This window comes from Salarias fasciatus, chromosome 18 (assembly GCF_902148845.1).
Source record: "Salarias fasciatus chromosome 18, fSalaFa1.1, whole genome shotgun sequence".
Lineage (NCBI taxonomy): Eukaryota > Metazoa > Chordata > Actinopteri > Blenniiformes > Blenniidae > Salarias > Salarias fasciatus.
In genome coordinates this window covers 1,761,595-1,779,543 of record NC_043762.1, presented here as the reverse complement: position 1 = coordinate 1,779,543, position 17,949 = coordinate 1,761,595, and the positions used below count along the sequence as shown (strand labels likewise).

At 51.8% G+C, this 17,949-nt stretch overlaps 2 pseudogenes; one reads left to right on the top strand and one right to left on the bottom strand.

Moving 5' to 3' along the window:
- On the top strand, nucleotides 1-10,609 carry LOC115405369 (E3 ubiquitin-protein ligase RNF31-like; annotated as a pseudogene).
- A 1,477-nt stretch (nucleotides 10,610-12,086) lies between these two features.
- On the bottom strand, nucleotides 12,087-16,829 carry LOC115405225 (phospholipid phosphatase-related protein type 5-like; annotated as a pseudogene).
- Between the last annotated feature and the right edge of the window lie 1,120 nt (nucleotides 16,830-17,949).

The following is a 17,949-nucleotide window of genomic DNA, read 5'->3' as shown; positions in this document are numbered from 1 at the left end:
CTCCCGGTCCCTCCCGGTCCTCCCGGTCCGTCCCGGTCCTCCCAGTCCTCCCGGTCCTCCCGGTCCCTCCCGGTCCGTCCCGGTCCTCCCAGGTTCCTCCCGGTCCGACCCGGTGCGCGGCGCAGCCGATGCCGTCCCTGTCGGAGCAGCTGCAGGATGTGCGCAGCCGGGCGGAGGTTGTGCCTGTACTCGGGCGGCCGGGTGGTGGAGGTGCGAGCCGGGGTGATGGCCATGGCCAACCTGCCCTTGCCGCCCTGCTCCAAGTACTGGCCACATCGCCGCGGAGACCATGGTGATGGAGAACAGCTTCGGGAGCAACAGGAAGGAGGTGAGCGGAGGGCGGGCCGGCCGGTGACTCGTCGCGGCGACGGCGCTCACCCTCAACCGCTCGCTCGGGGTTCTGTTGCAGACCGCTGGCGTCTCTGCAGCGTTTGTCCACGGCGCTGAACATCTTGGAGAAGTACGGCTGCAAACCTGACCAATCCCAACCGGCCCCCGCTACTGGAGGACCGTCAAACACAACAACCCGGTGTTCAGGGCCACGGTGGACGCCATCCAGGTGCCGGCACTGGACCGGTCCAGTCGATGAGTCGCAGAGTGGTGGACGGCTGACAGTGAGACCGGCTGTTTGCTGTCCTGCAGGGAGGGCGGGCGGTGCTCCTGTCCTCTACGGTTACTCCAACCAGCAGCAGGACGGCCTCAGCTTCCCCGACGACGTCACCGATCCCGACGTGGGGCAAAGTGGCGGCGGTGACGCTGGAAGTGATGAGCCTGAGGATGGAGCTGGAGATGCTGATCAAGGTCTGGTCTGAGCTGCGGTTTTTAAAGTGGAGCAGGAAACAAAAAAACTCTTTGAAAATGTTATTGTCGTTGTTTTGCCTCCCGTGTCGCTCCTGCGTTGAGCCCTGTGATTATTGCACGGTTTGCCCTGCAGGAGGCCCACCCCCACCTGAGTTCTATGAGAGGATCATCCCCCACGCTGAGGCACAAGGTACGTCCTTCATCCTGCTGCCAGGGCTGCATCCCTCCTCCTCACTTCACTTCACCAACTACCAGCTCATGAACAGTCTCAGTGTTTTCCAGCGTCAGACAGACTGACGGCTTTGGACTGATCCATGCCTTGCCCCGCCCTGCCCCCCCCCCCCCCCCCCCCTCCTCTCCAGGATGTGGGTCTGAACACGGACGCCGTCCTCTTCCACCCGTCCTCCTCCTGGGTCCCCCGGACGCTCAGACCAAGTCTCTGGCGTTCCCCGTGCACCACCGCTCGTCCCGGGAGGGCGCCCACGGCCACGGCCACTCCCTGTCCGCCCACCACCGCAGCCCCCGCTCCATCCAGGGCTTTCTCCACCTCCTCCAAGAGGCGCTCAGGTGGGGATGTGTCTGCTCACGTCCAGCTGTTCTTCAGAGCATCGGTTTGTGTTTCCTGGACGCTGTGGGTGAAGCAGGAGCTTCTCTTAAGACTCACCTTGGTGTTCAGATAAATTCTTCCAGATTCAACAAGCCGTGAATAAATGGCAAAATTAAAATAAATACAAAAATACAGGCACAGATGCTCCAACCCAAGATTTTGCACAAATGAAAAATATTGGAAAATTCAGCAGATTCTAGACGTTTTCAGGACATTTCAATGAAATCAGCAGAAAGTATCATTTAAATGGTCTTTATATTGAGACTTGATGTGATTTGGGTACAATTGTTAAAATGTGAGCAAAACAGACTTGTTTCCAAAGGTACACTCGACACCACAACAGGAATAAACTAAATGCAGGCGGTGTCTTACAGGCGGTGTTTACAGGCGGTGGTTTAGCAGGCTGTGTCTTACAGGCGGTTGTCTTACAGGCAGTGTTACAGGCGGTGTTCTCTCTTTCAGAGAACTCTGCAGTATCTGTGGGATCTTCCGGATCTCCGCTCACTGCCTTCGCCTGCCTGCAGGTTTCTGCTCGGAGTGCGAACGGACTGTTTCCACTCGTGCCCCGACCGGAGGCGGAGCACCGCCGCACCGCCGTCCCCTCCTCCTCCTCATACGTCATCGTCATCTTCATCGTCCTCAGCTAAAAACAAGAGCAGCCACGGTGTAGTGGTTAAAAAGAAAAAGTCTTCTCTGTTCATAAACGGCTCATGTTCTTTATAATTTAAGCTGCTGCTTTTTTCTTCGTATTAAAGGGATACTTCAACATTTAGCAAATTGGCCCATTTAGCGCAATTCCTCAGTCATTTGAACAGCATATTGACTGTTTCTGTGAGGGCGAGCTGTTGTTTATTCAGAGGCGAGTCGGGGGAAGGTTTTCGGGACGGACACAATGGAGGTGGGATGGTATTTTGTTCCCCCTCGTCAAACTCATCAATACACAATCAACAACCCCAAAACACTTGGTGACACGTTATAATCCACACATTCACTACACGGTGGAACACCAACGAATAATATTGTAGCGTTACGACACTGAAGCAAATACTGGGAACTACTTTTCTTTTGAAATCACTACGCCCAGACGCCATGTTTAGTAAGTAGTTTCCGTCTGAGCAATCTTCACATAAACAACTCAATCTGGTCATTTTGCATAATATTCCACAGCGTAGTGAAGGTGTGGATCATACGTGTCCACCAAAGTGTTTTGGGTTGTTGGAATTGTGTATTTGATGAGTTTGACGAGGGGGAACAAAAATACCGTTCACCTCGACTGTGTCCGTCCCGAAACCTTCCCCGACTCGCCTCTGGATAAACAACAGCTCGCCCTCACAAAAACAGTAAGTATGCTGTTCAAATGACAAAGGAATTGCACTAAATGGCCAATTTGCCAAAATGTTGAAGTATCGCTTTAAGATAAGTATTAAGTAGTAAGTATTAAGTATTTATAAATGAGGAGGAAACCATACGGCCGTCGATGTGAAGCTCAAGTTGACCTAATATTCCACTTTATTTAAAGATCCACTTTATTCATTTAATCCTACATGATATTTGTATCGGCGACATTTTAGCTGAATAAATAAGAAACGTGGTTTGAAAGATGGAATCATGGTTGAATTGAACTTCTGGATAAAAAATAATACCGGAAGAAAATCAGAAGAGCCTTACAGACCTGACAGGTCCTTCATGAATGTTTTCAAATGTTCCAGCAGAGTTCGAGCTTTATTGTGAAATCTTCCCGCGCAGTGCTTCCTGTAGAGTTCGAGCTTTATTGTGAAATCTTCCCGCCAGTGCTTCCTGTAGAGTTCGAGCTTTATTGGTGAAATCTTCCCGCGCAGTGCTTCCTCGTGGCGATGCCCTCAGTGCTCGAAGGTCAACTCGGTGCAGGACGCGCTGTGTGCAGACTGCCAGCGTCCCCGACTGGAGTCCATCGGCTCCAAGTCGGAGGAGTGTCAGCCGGCGACCCGTCACAGGTGTGTCAGCAGAGCAGTGTGTTCTGACAGGAGAGCCGCTGGCGTGACGGGCGTGTGTGTGTTTGTGTGTGTGTGTGTGTGTGTGTGTGTGTGTGTGTGTGTTCCTCAGAGTGGCAGTGTAAGAGCTGCACCATGGTGAATGCAGCCAGCAGCGTCCTCTGCGAGGTGTGTGAGAGACCCACGGCTGGCCACGCGACCTCCGGTGACCCCGTCACACACCCCCATCACTCCGCCGAGACCCCCGCTCCCGTCCTGGGCATGCCGAGACCCCGACAGCCAGGTTGGGTTCTCGGTCGTTCTTGATTTTCAGTTTTTTTTATGTGTGAAACATCAGAACTTGTTGAAGTCTTCAGAATACCCCGGATGGGGATCATACAGTCCGCTCTCACATCCTGATTTTTACTCGGGACTCTGGTTTTGCGTCCTTCGTCTCAGATGGGTGTGTCAGTTCTGCACCTACCTGAACTACTCTCTCCCGCCACCGTGTGTGAGATGTGTGACTTGGCCGGCCAGAGCCCGCCCCTCTCCCTGCGAAGCTCCGCCCACCCTCGCCGGTCAGACGGGTCCCGGCCCTGCCCCTCAAGTCCAAAGACCGCTCCGAAAGACCTGGACTCCTGGAGACAGACGATGATGAAGGACGAGGGCCTGAAGCTCATTCAGCTGAGTCAGAGCAAGTCTCCTTTCTTCTGGAATTCTCTCCACACGCATGATTCTCAAACTGTGGTGCGTGGACCACCAGTGGCACATGAGCTCCCTCTAGGTGGTGTGTGGGGGAAAGGAATTTATTTAAAAATGATAAAAAAAAAGGTAGAAAAGCTCGAATGAAAAAGTTGCTCTGCACTGACACTGATGTCTTGTGTGTGTGTGTGTGGTGTGTGTGTGTGTATGTGTGTGTTGTGTGTGTGGTGTGTGTGTGTGGTGTGTGTGTGTGCGTTCTCGTATTTCTATCCTGTTGGGGCCAAATGTCCCACAAGGATGCAAAACGTGGAACGACGTGCCTTGTGGGGACCTTTTTCCGGTCCTAAGTAGGAGAAACAGTGTTTTCTTGACCATTGTTGTGTTACTGAAAAAAGTTAAAAGTGCAAAAACATTTCTTTAGGGTTAGGCTTTGTTGTGGTGTGGGTTAGGGTTAGGGTAAGGGTTAGGTTAGGGGCTAGACATGAATGGGAGTCAATGGAAGGTCCCCACAAGGATAGAAATACGAGACTGAGCGTGCGCATGTGTGTGTGGGTGTGTGTCTGTGTGTGTGTGCGTGTGTGTGTGTGTGTGTGTGTGTGTCAGGAAGGGGAGAAGAAGGGAGTGAGTCCGGAGGAGGTGTACACCAGCATGAGAGTGGCGGGGGGACGACAGCGTCCAGCCCTGCAGGTGGTTAAAGGCGGAGCTTCCTCTGCTGCGGACCAGATCCGCATGTCGGTGGCCGCCGCCTCCTTCATGGCCGACGGCGACGCGGCGCCCGGCGCTCACACGGTCAGGGCGGACGCCGCCCTCCGCGTCAGGGTTGGCTTCAGGTCAAACGAGCGAGTAATGCTGAGTGACAGTATGTCCTCCGCCGCAGACGAGTCGTCTGACGCTCCAGAGGAGGAGGTTTCTGAGACGGACGGCGTGGTGCAGCTGTCCCGAGCCGAGGCGAAGCAAGCCTGCTGACAGCAGGGGGCGACACCGAGAGGGCCGCCAAGCAGGCGCTGAGGGACCGACTGGCCAAGGTGATGGAGGGTGTCGCTGCGTCACGTGGCTCGTCGGTCTGAAGCAGGACGCATGTTAGAGCTCTGGAACAGAAGCAGCGTGTTTGTCGTCACACAGTGACACCTGGTGGTCCCCGTGTATTGACCAGTGAGTTGTGTCTCAGGTGAAGGAGCTGGGCGCGCTGGGCGTCGGCGACGCCGCCCGCTGCCACGAGGCCTGAGGCAGAGCAGCGGGGACCGGCGGGGGGCTCTGGCCTGCTGCAGCGCCCCCTGCTGGAGCCTTTCCACAGCGCATTTGGAGCGACAAGCCCGAGCCTCCGTTCGACATCCACAACCCGGACAAGCAGGTCAGGAGGTCGGGAGGTCGGAGGTCGGGAGCAGGGCGGCGCCGCTGTCCCTCGTCGCTCCCTCAGCCTCGCGTCTTTCTCCGCTGCAGCGCGTCTGCCGCCGCCTGCTGGCCGTGTACTACCTGCCCAGCTGGGGGCGCTGCGAGCTGGCGCTGTCGCTGCTGCTGGAGCACAGCGCCCCCTACTCCCTGGAGGACGTAGTGCAGGCCGTGCGGGAGTCCCACGACCGGGAGTTCATCAAGAGGGTGTTGGCCAAAGAGTGTCCCATCTGCCTGTCGGTGTTCCCCCACAGCAAGGTGAGCAGCCCCCCCCGCTCAGCGTGTGGACCAGCAGGTAGAAGGGCTGTCCCTCTGCTCCGCCCCCCAGATGCAGTCCCTCACGTCCTGCCAGTGCTCCGTCTGCTGCGGGTGCTTCCAGCAGCACTTCACCATCGCCGTGAGGGACAAACACATCCGGGACATGGTGTGTCCGGTGCTGGGAGCCCGACATCAACGACCCCGAGCACCTCAACAGCTACTTCTCCACGCTGGACATCCAGGTGGGGGCGGGGCTTCACCGTCGTCTGATCAGCTGGTCCAGCTGGTTGATGGTTTGATTCCAAGACGCTTTGCTTGGTGTGCCTCAGCTGAGGGAGTGTCTGGAGCCCGAAGTGTACGAGCTGTTCCACAAGAAGCTGACGGAGCAGGCGCTGATCAAGGACCCCAAGTTCCTCTGGTGCTGCCTGTGAGTACGGGGGGGGGGCAGGTAGCGGTCCTGTACCCGGGAGGGGGGGTTGATCGTCCCGCCTGTCTCCGCCTCCAGTGCTCATACGGCTTCATCTACGACGGAGACCAGCTGAAGGTCACCTGCTTCCAGTGTCGCAACAGTTTCTGTGCTCAGTGCAAAAACCCGTAAGTGTTTCAGATCCTGCTGCTCTTTCTGACAGGATCAACCCCACAGCATCTGACCGTGTGTGTGTGTGTGTGTGTGTGGTGTGTGTGTGGTGTGTGTGGTGTGTGTGTGTGTGTGTGTGTGTGCTGTGTCTGTGTCTGGTCTGTGTCTGTGTCTGTGTCTGTGTCTGTGTCTGTGTCTGTGTCTGGTGTGTCTGTGTGTGTGTCTGTGTGTGTCTGTGTGTCTGTGTGTGTGTGTCTGTGTGTGTGTGTGGCAGTGGGAGTCGCAGCATGCCGGCCTGTCCTGTGAACAGTTCCAGTCCTGGAAGAGGGAGAACGATCCGGAGTACCAGCGGCAGGGCCTGGCCGGGTACCTGAGAGACAACGGCATCAGTGAGCTCCTCCCCTCCTCCCCTCCTCCACTCCTCCCCTCCTCCCCTCCTCCCGTCCCCCGTCCTCCCCTCCTCCCGTCCTCCCTCCTCCCCTCCTCCCCTCCTCCCCTCCTCCCCTCCTCTCCTCCCCTCCTCCCCTCCTCCACGTCCCTGAAGAAAACATTTCCATCATGGTAGAAGAAGAAGAAGACTTAAATCACATGAAAAAAACTACATAACATCATCAAACAGTTTGGGTTCAGAAAATGTTTTGTCGTCAGTTTTTCATGTTTTCAGAGCTGACTGATTTGCTCACCGCCAGATTCAGGCCCGTCTCTCCGGTGGACTTGTTTTTCCCGCTCGGCTGACGGTAGCGAGCGTGTTTTGTGCGTCTCTTTTCCCTCAGCCTGTCCCAACTGCCGCTTCCAGTACGCCCTGTCTAAAGGAGGCTGCATGCACTTCTGCTGCTCGCAGTGCCGCTACCAGTTCTGCAGCGGCTGCAACAACCCCTTCCACACCGTGAGTGCAGCGTGTGTCATAAAGTGTCTCATTAACATTGGCTGAGAAATATTGCAGGTGATTCTCGGTGAAGTTTTTAATTCCAGATACCTGCAGTCTTTATATTTGCACTCATTACCCTACACTTCATTACAGCTACAATGAAAGCAGTTTGATCATTTTACCCTCAGGATCTTGATATCTGAACATCTGGTTTCGTCACTTTTTAACAGATTTAATGTTGTTTTATGTAACCTGCTGCTCTCAGACCTGCGCGGTGGACGAGTGCAGCGTCTCCGGTCTTCACGCTCATCATCCCCGGGACTGTCTCTTCTACCTGAGGGACTGGGAGCCGTCCAGACTGCAGGCTCTGCTCCAGGTGATCGCTCACTCAGACACCGTGTGGTCAGGTCCCATCCCTGTCTGAAGTCCAGCTCAGAGAGATGCAGGCTGCGGCGCCGAGCAGAGCTGCAGGCTGCGGCGCCGAGCTGCAGGCTGCGGCGCCGAGCTGCAGGCTGCGGCGCCGAGCTGCAGGCTGCGGTGCCGAGCTGTGTTGTGGAAGAAGCTAAAACCAGGACGGTGTGAGCTGTTCCTCCTGAATTTACCAGCTTCTGGAGTAAAGCGAACATTCTACCCCATCGTCCTGATCAACACGTGGACTTCCAGTTGCTTTCTCAAGTCGTCAGCAGCTGCTGAAACTGGTAGAGAATGAAATGGACAGCAGGAAGTCTGACGGGGCTTTTATTGTGTCTTTATGTGAAGCCGTCTGGACTTGTGGTTGTGATGATGGCTTTATGAGAGAGCTCAGTGTGTGAATGTCGTTTTACTTCACATTCATGCTAACCTGCTGTTTGTCACCACTTGTTTATCATCTTCTTCTCTTTTTGCCCCACAGAATAACGGAGTAGCCTTCAACACCGAGCCTCCTCCGGAACGCAGACAGGTAGCTCGCTCCAAGGTTTTTACACCACAAAACCAGAGTTGAAATTCACTGAAATCACACCGAGGTGAAACAAATTGTCTCAGGAGAAGTGAGTGTTTCTTGGTACGGATGACGGTGAAGAGCAGAGGCCGATTAGATCCCGACAGCAGCAGGAATTCTCCTTCGCACAGCGAGAAGTGTGAAAGCTTCCTGTCCTGTCCGCAGGTCTGTGTGGCGTGATCGAGCAGAAGGACGAGGGAGGCCAGCAGCCGGATTCGGCCTGCGGAGCTCAGACTCAGCCGGGACACGCCGGACTCTGCGAGTACGACCGTTTCTCTTCTCTCACTTCATCGAACCGGCCTCGTGAACGCCCAGCAGACTCTCCTCCTCCCTGCTGCTCCGCAGGAAGCACTACCGGGAGTACCTGGTCAGCCTGATCAACAGCCACTCCGTGGACCCGCCCGCTCTACAGCTCCAACGAGCTGCTGCTGGCCTGCCGCAGGTACAAGGTGGACGAGAGCCGCCGGGACGGAGAGGACGCCTTCGCCTACTGCAGCAGGCTGCTCCAGGTGGGCGCTGAGCTGCGCCGCTGCTGCCGCCTGCGGCGCCTGACCGCCTGACCGCCTGACAGGCCACGCCGCCGCTCAGCAGCTCCGGTGTTCCTGACGGTTTGGTTTATTTGCAGTAGAAACTCAGGCGACGTTCGGGACACATTCAGCTACACAGCAGCGTCTCATCTGGTTCCAAGTGTGATTATCAGCTGATTCTATTGCTCTTCAGCTAAACGGAAAAGTTGGTTATCGAATGCTGTACATGCAGTTATTTTACCGAGGTACTGCTGTCCATACAACGCAACGCCAAAATCCACCACAGAAGCGTGCAGCGGTTGGAAGAACAGGCTGTGTTTCCGGGGGACAGTATTCTGTGACGGAACCAAAGTGAACCCAACAGTGGCGAGCAGCGTTCACACACATTGATCCACATTGCTGATTTCTTAAAACACTCAATGACATTAATCACAATCAGGCTGCAGAGTTTTAGTGAAATTTCATTACTTTTCCCAGAATCAAAACAGTCCGTCAGAAAATACAGTCCCCAGAAACAAACTCCGTTCTTCTGGCCACTGTGTGCTTGTGTTGTGGTGTTGGTCCTTCTGAGCGTCTCACACAGACAGACAGCAGTGCTGCCACCTGCTGGTGGCTTCATCAAATTTAGACTGGTACACAGGGAGGGTCCGAAAGTCATTTCAGGACTAACACACACACACACACACACACACACACACGGCTGACTTCCACACAGTGTTTGGACTTCGGGAGGAAGCCACTCACACATGGGAAAAACATGCAGACTGTAGAGAAATCCCTCAAACCCGGAACCAAACGGCGTCGTCGTAGCTTCAGAACATGTCGGTGCCTTTTGTTCCAGCTCACTCTGTCAGGTTCATGTATCTGGATCCAGTGTTCTGACCCAGTGTCGTGTTCTCCGTAGAAACTGATGGACGAAGTTCCTCTTGGAGACAAAGTCCACGCAAGAAATGATGCCTCACGACTTCTGCCGTCTGAGGTGGAGGAGGAGCTCGAGGCCGGCGCCGTGATCAGGGAGTCCGTGTCGATGCCTGCAGACTCAGTTCAACACTTGTCTCCTGTCAGAGGGCTGAGGTGATCAGCATGTTGCTTTTCCCGCTGGATGTTCGGTTCTTCTGTCTTTCTGGATGTCCCAGCCGTCACACTGTTCTGTCAGCAGAACCTGTCCAGGTTTCTCTTGTCATCCAGGTACCACAAACTGGAGCGATTTCCATCCTTACCTGGTCAGCCGTCTGATCTGCAGACTCCGGTCTGTCCTCAGAGATGTTACTGCATCTTCTCAGAGTGAAATGTGTCGAAGTTCACAAATGAAATGAGGCTGGTGTAAATCTGTTTACTGTTTGAGAAGCCGAATTTACTTATTTCCTTTCTGAACTGTAAACCTGTAAATTTCTCTTTGTGGTGATCAGGGAATGAGTCCGGTTTCCTGCAGATCAAGCTCGACAGGCTGAAACGTTTCTCCCGTTACGTTGGAGCAGAGTGATCTCTGGAGAGTCTGAAACGGTGCGGTTCTTCCCATGCACTGCTCTTCACCCTCTAATCAGCCTGTAATATTTATAAATGCTGTCTTGACTCCACATTTGTCATTGCAATGTGTAAAAAATGAACCACTGTAGTCGTGCATGTTTACATTTCACAGGAGTGTTGCGTTGATCTTAGCTCCAGTTTGCATGGTTTATCTCATTGGATCGATCGGTGGTTTGGCAGAGCCGATGAGTGTGAACACACACCGTTTCATTCCCGACCTGAGGACTGAGGCCAAGTTGTGTTCTGTACTATGTTGAATAAATGCGATTTTTAATGTGGTAGTTTTATTATTTTTCCTTCAATAATTCATTAGAAAACAGCAGAACACAGCGTTCTTCTCAGATCTGTGGGTTTCAACCCGGAGTGGGATCAGAGACCACGAAGCAGGCTTGAGGTCTGAGCTGCTCCGAGGTTTTCAAAATGAACTTCAGGCCTGTCAAAGAAATAAAATTCCTTACAAACTTTTTAAAAAAATGTACCTGTAATTTCTTTGCTTTTCTTTTTAATTTTTTTACTAAGACTGACCTGGTGGCGCGTTGTGTCTGCAGAACACGACACAAACACAGTGGACACATTCATTCATCTCTGGATTATCAAACATGGTGGGAAATCATCCAGTAGGATTAAAAATGACCAAACATTTAAAAAGAAATCTCTGATTTACTTTTAAGAACTGATTCTGGTTTTCTTACTGGGAGCAACTATTTCATTAGGAATAGCTGTCATGACAAAAGAGAAGGAAATAAAATAACTTTGTTTTTGCTCATGAAGTCGTGTTCTTCTGCCTCAGTGTGAATTTATAATTAGGATCTCATATTTTCTGCAGACTGACCACAAAAAAAGGACATTTCAGTGATTTGTTTCATTTTTCAGTGATAGCCCGGGTTAAACTGCTGTTTTTACAGAGCAGGTTTATAGATGGATGAGTGATTTCTGCCAGGTCACACTGGAGGGCTCTGCAGCTCGCTGGTCAGCCTTCTGCCTCCTGGCCCTGATAAAGGCAGCTGCAGGACGAACTGTGCTCTGAAGCTTCATATCATTTAAAAGCATGTCTTCATCCTAAATTGTTATTTACCTCTGAAAAGTTGGAACTGACATTGTGAAAGGCAGATGATTCTGAATTTGATCACTTCTTCCCTCAAAAGGAAGTAACAGAAACATGGGTACAATTTAAAACGAGACGTGTGTTTGACACAATATTTATTAATAAAGGAAATCCGAGAGAACGATTACAGGCTAAAGGTTGAAGCAGGATCCACAGAGAAACAGGCAGGAGGCGCACTGAGGGAACATTCCATTGATTCCATTGATTCTATTGATTCTACTGATTCTACTGAGCGGATCACAGTGAGGTCGAGACCCATCAGGTCAAAGTGTCTTGAAATGTACGGAGAAGTTCAACACTCAGGTGTTGTTAAAGAATATTTCGAGGCCTACTGTATACATGGACGACTTTTCAAAAAACAACTAAATAAATGAATTTACAAAATCTGTTGGAATTATAAAACAGATCAAAATCATAATGTTTCTTATAGTTAAACTTCAGTCTTTGGAAATCTTAATAAATCATTTAAGTTACATATTTCAAATTTGTTTTCCAGAACTTTCTGGAAAACCTTGGCTCATTTCTCAGCCTGGAATTGCAGCTGATAGCTGAAGCTGTCAGCAGCTCCTGAACTGAACTGACCAGGACTGACCGGTACCAGCTGACCAGCGGCTTCCATGTTTGAAGTGAGTCCAGATTCTATAAAATATCCTGGAATCTCATACAACTTGACTACATGGAAAAAAAAAATCCTAAATGAAGGTTTCAGTCAGGTGGAGCTTCTGCGGTGATGTAGAAATTACCCACGCCCTCATGATCTGACGCCCCCCCCCCACCCCCTGCGAGATACCCTCTGGGCCGGCCCCTGCTCGGAGCTGGGTGGTGTCGTCCCGTCCTGGTGGGTCGCTGTGGGAGGGGGGCGTGGGGGTCATAGTCATGTGACCTCAGTGAAGGATCCTGTGCTCTGAGGAGACAGAAGACACTAAACAGCGTTCGTAAAGGGACTCTGAACCCTCTGACGGACGGACCCCCTGCGGTGTGGCAGTGTGTGTCTCAGTGTGTGTCTCTCAGTGTGTCTCAGTGTGTGTCTCAGTGTGTGTCTCATTGGTGTCTCATTGTGTCTCAGTGTGTGTCTCAGTGTGTGTCTCTCAGTGTGTCTCATTGTGTGTCTCATTGTGTGTCTCAGTGTGTGTCTCAGTGTGTGTGTCTCTCAGTGTGTCTCATTGTGTGTCTCAGTGTGTGTCTCAGTGTGTGTCTCAGTGTGTGTCTCATTGTGTGTCTCAGTGTGTGTCTCAGTGTGTGTCTCATTGTGTCTCAGTGTGTTCATTGTGTGTCTCAGTGTGTGTCTCAGTGTGTGTCTCAGTGTGTGTCTCAGTGTTTGTGTCAGTGTGTGTCTCAGTGTGTCTCAGTGTGTGTCTCAGTGGTGTCTCAGTGTGTGTCTCTCAGTGTGTCTCATTGTGTGTCTCAGTGTTGTCTCAGTGTGTGTCTCATTGTGTGTCTCAGTGTGTCTCAGTGTGTGTCTCATGTGTGTCTCAGTGTGTGTCTCATTGTGTGTGTCTCAGTGTGTGTCTCAGTGTTTGTCAGTGTGTGTCTCAGTGTGTGTCTCAGTGTGTGTCTCATTGTGTGTCTCAGTGTGTGTCTCATTGTGTGTCTCAGTGTGTGTCTCAGTGTGTCTCAGTGTGTCCCCGTGTCTCAGTGTGTCTCAGCGTGTCCCCGTGTCTCAGTGTGTCTCAGTGTGTGTCTCAGTGTGTCTCAGTGTGTCTCAGTGTGTCCCCTGTGTGTCTCAGTGTGTCTCTCAGTGTGTCTCAGTGTGTCTCAGTGTGTCCCCGTGTCTCAGTGTGTCTCAGTGTGTGTCTCAGTGTGTGTCTCACCGGGGACACGACGTAGCTGTGGCCGGTTTCGTCTGCATGGTTGATGTGAGTCGGGGCCTCGTCGGTGTTTGCCGTGCCCGCGTCCGACGGACTTTGAGGAATCGAAGGTCTCTTTTTAAAGTACTGGGCCACAAACACAACCTAGAAACACACAAAGGCATGAGCGGATGAGCAGGGGAAGGACACACTGGGAGCAGGAAGCTCCGGGATGTCGGGGTGGATTGTCTCAGGGACCAGGCTTCGTGTCCCATCAGAGGCTGCCCTGCAGGATTCATCACATAAAACACAAATTCATGTGCATTCAAGCAAAAACGGCCCGTTTCCTTGGTTTTTGTCCTGCAGCTTTTTAATCCATTAAGGCAGAGTTTCTGCTGAGCAAAGAGCCTCAGTACATCAGAGTGGCAGCGCTGAAGAGCTGCTGCAAAATGTCACAGCGAGTCTGCTGTTGAATCTGAAGATGAAGGCAAATCTAAGTAAAAGCTAGAGCGACTATTCAGCTGTCAGGCTCAGGCTATGTTCTCACGACGATACCACGACGCACTGATGTGGCTCACTGTGAAGCACGGGGTGGTCGAACACACGGCTCTTGAGTCAAAATCCACCTGCACCGTGATCCAAATCATTTTTTCTTCATGAAAGTGTCAGCATTTGATGCAGTCCTTGTTTTGCGAGCTAAAACTGAAGTGCGCGTGGCTACAGTGAAACAAGCCAGTGAGAACAAGATGGCGGCGTGCAGTGGTGGCCCCGGCTAGCGGACTGCATTTAGGTACTGTTGTCGGTTCTATGTTCTACGTTCAACACAACTGAACCATGGACTTGAGTCAAGCTACTGCCGCTTGGATTACCGATCTCCGTCTGCAACTGAGAACTGGATTTCTGCAGCCCAGAGACCGTCCCACTGGCTCTGCCCAGGGCGGCGGCGCTGCCCAGGGCGGCGGCGCTGCTCGGCCTGAACGTCACTGCTCTGCCAGGCGCTCAGGCTGAAGTTCGCCGGAGGGACGGATATCCCCAGCGATGAGCCGTCGTACAGGACCTGGTGGACTGGTGCATTAGTGGAGGACTTCAGAAGTACGTCGTGACCTCGCTTCCTCTCCCTCTGCAAATACAGAGAAGCTGTAGAGATGGTCTACATCTCCAGGGACTTCAGGTGGAGCAGAAACACAGTGACCGTGGTGAAAAAGGCCCACGATGCCTTTATTTACGGAGGTAGCTAAAGCAGCCTGGACTGCGCCTTCTCCAGGTGAGTGGAGAACACACTGACCTCCTCCATCGCCCCTGGTAGGGAAGTGCTCAGCTGTGGAGAGGAGGGCTCTGCAGAGGGTGGAGCCAGCAGCACAGATCACCCTCTAAAGCCTTTCTTTAATTTGTCTTCTCACACTGCTGGTCTAAGAATATTTAATCCAGACCTGGAGCTTTGAGTGAGAAGTTAAACTACAGCGGGACAGCTAAACCAGATTTTTAAAGACGGAGCAGAGTGCTTCAGACTCACACCGACACCTGGGTTGTTATGAACATCTGGATCGATTCACTCACAGAGGACTGTAACCTACTCTTTGTGCTTTTTGTTTCGACAGCATAGAAAACGTGCTTGACCAAATGTCAAAGGGTTAAACGAACAACACTGACCAGAAAGACAGCGATGGCGCCCCGATGGCCTGCCCGGCGAGGACGTCCCTCCAGTGGTTCCTGTACTCGGTGACTCTGTTGACGCCCGTCAGCACGGCCACGCTGACCAGGGACAGGCTGACGAGAGGCCCGGCCAGACGGCCGCCTCTGGAGCCCACGCAGGTCATGACGTACATCTGAAGAGAAACCACGTCCTCACTGGACATCCTGTCCACACGGCCGATTTACGCGGACCACTTGAACTCACCGCCAGGTAGACCGCCAGGTACAGACTCAGGGCGGCCTCCTTGGAGGGGAAGGTCTTCCTGGCTCTTGCGATGTCGTCGGGGTCACCGGTGCATGCGTCTGATTGGACGATGAACTGCGCCGTGTCCTGGCAGCCCAGAGCCGTGTAGTTGGGCCGGCAAACTGACAGGAAGTAGGGAGTCAGGCTTCCTGTGACCAGCTGGCCCGCATTGACGAAAATCTGTTGTGAACAAGCCGAAGGCATAGATGCCTGGAAGAAAAACAAAAACATCAGAGACGTAGACTCTTTACACATGAGGATGTGCCTGCCAGGCCTTTCTGTGTGGAGTTTGCACAGTGTTCCTGTGTAAATGTGGGCTTCGTAATTTGAGGGCATTCATTATGAAATTGGACTGCCAGTATTATTTCCACTTTTTTTGGTTGGTTTCCTGCTCACTTGACCTAGTTTATGTTAAGAAGAGAGTTTATACTTAATAATATGGTGATGCTTACAGTCTGTGGCCACTAGATGTCAAAGAAAGCCAGCAGAAAGCTGCTGCAGAGCCACCGAACACCCGCCTGGCCGAACGTCTTTCGTGTTACTTATTATTCATTCTTAGTCGTTATGAGTGTGTCAGCAGTGGTTCTGAACTGGTTTCCCTGTTGATCTGATCCCTCACCTCTCCTCCGAGTAACTCACTGTACCACCTTGTGGTGGAAACTTGCGTCACACGCTAAATTAACTTTTAAGTACAATTTTTTAACTGATTCCACCGCTGTACTCAGCCTTCAGATTACCGAGGAAACGGAACGTCCTGCGCATCATGGGGTTCACGTAGCAGCAGTCCCCCAGGACCAGCACCTTCTCCTGGTCGTACAGGTGGTTGGAGTTGTACTGGAGGAGAAGACCAGCTCGACGCCAGAGATCTGGAAAGAGTGGAAAACAACGAACGAGTGAGAAACCGAACAGAAAACATACAGAATATCCATTTATGTGCTGCTGATTATTACTGACTGTTGGTTTCAAAAATGAAAACAACGAACAAACAGTCCTCTGTAGACTTTATCATGTCGTTGATGATTTAAGCAGTGTGTTATAACCTCAAGATTTACTGTTCAAATTCAATTTCATACAGAAAACAAATGTATACAAAATGCTAAATAGTTCTTTTTAACTAACATTTAGTAGCTTCATTGATTTTCAATCTATATTACAGCAGAGGGGGCTGAGCAGCAAGGATAATCTCAAGGGGGAAATGCCTTTTCCCAGCTTCATCCAGCTTCTTACAGAAAATCACAAAAAAATTGAAAATGGAAGAGTAATTATTTTATAAAACATATCCTGATGTAGGAGTGAAAAAAATGAGGACTCATTTAACCTTTAAAATCCTGAGATATCAGCTGTCTGCTGTGGTTTTCAGCGTTTCTGCTCTTTTCCTGTTATAGTAATAGTTAACATCAGATTTTATCACTTTTTGAACAAGATATTAATTTTAAACCAGATTGTTTTTTGTCATTTCTGGAAAAATGTCAAAACAAATGAAGTTTAATGTGATCATTTCGTCAAGGGTCCATGGATTAAGATCAATGGGACACCAGCGTCCACCTGTTGGACCGAATCTGGTCCGTGTCTCTGCCGTGTCCTGCTGTGCCTGAACCCCGCTCTCCAGACTCACCAGCACCACCGCAGGCCTCCCACCACACAGCACAGCGTGACCGGCTGCACCCGGCTGCCCTGCTCCGGCCCGGGGTCCGGCCTGCTGAGGCGGGGTCTCTGCACACGAAGCCCTGCTGCGCCGGGCTGAAGGTGTCGGTGAACTCGCAGTAGTACCCGAGCATCAGCGCGGCGGCCAGGATCACCACCTGGAAGTACAGCATGCTGGAGCGGCCCCGCGACACCGGTCCCGGCTCTACCACAGGAGGGAGGTCCGCATGCTGAAGGCCGAGCACCGATCCAGATGCGAGCTCCGAGTTCCCCTCAGAAGTCCGGGTGGAATCTTCGAGATCTGCTTCTGATGCGCCGCTCTGTGAACCAGGAGGGAGAAACCTCGTCCGTCCGCCGCCCCGACTCCACTGAGCCATCCGAGCGGACCACCGCTTCATTCTGTCTGACTGCACTCTAAAGGCACACACACACAGGAACACACACACACACCCACACACCACACACACACACCACCCACCACCACACACCACACACCCCGCTGGAGGGAACTCTCTCTGCCTTCTTTAAAATCTATTCAGAGCAGCTGAAACATGCTCTGATTTCTTTTTCACGTGTCTTCATGTCACGTGGGGCAGAGGAGGAAGACTCAGATTTACTGACCGAAGAGGTGCAGATACTGTAAAAATAACAAAAATAGACTGATTTCAGTAGAAATCCTAAATTAACTCCTCTTTCAAGTAAAAGTAAACAAGAAAGGACTGAAAAGAAGTGAAAAGTAATTCATGTTTGAATGCAATAAATAAACACTTTTTGAACACTCAAAAGCGTCTGGATTCCTTTTGAAGGCAGTTAAATAAATGAATAAAACCCAAGAAATCTTTTTTTTTTTTTCGAGCAAAAAGACATTTCAGAAAGAGAAAATGAAAAAGCAGGAACAAAAACAAGTCTTGGTAAAAAGTTAAGAGTTACAGCTGTGGTGCAGGTTTCAGGTGAGTTAGTTTCTTCACAACTCAAGTTTATTTACAAAACATAAAAACAACTGCAGCAACAAAGTGCTGCGCATAAATAGAGCGAAAGCTAACAGCACGAGGCAAGAGCGCTGAAACGTGGCAGTGAAACAGGAGCTGAAGGGTGACGGGGTGAAGTGCTCCTTCATTCAACAATTCGGGGGCGACAACAGAAAAAACAGTTTTCTTCAAATCCAGCTGGAACAGATTTCAGAGTCCTGGTCCCAGAATCGGCCCTGGATGTGGGGGGGGGCGGGGGGGGGGGGGGGGGGGGGGGGGGGGTGGGGGGGGGGGGGGGGGGGGGGGTGGGGGGGGGGGTGGGGGG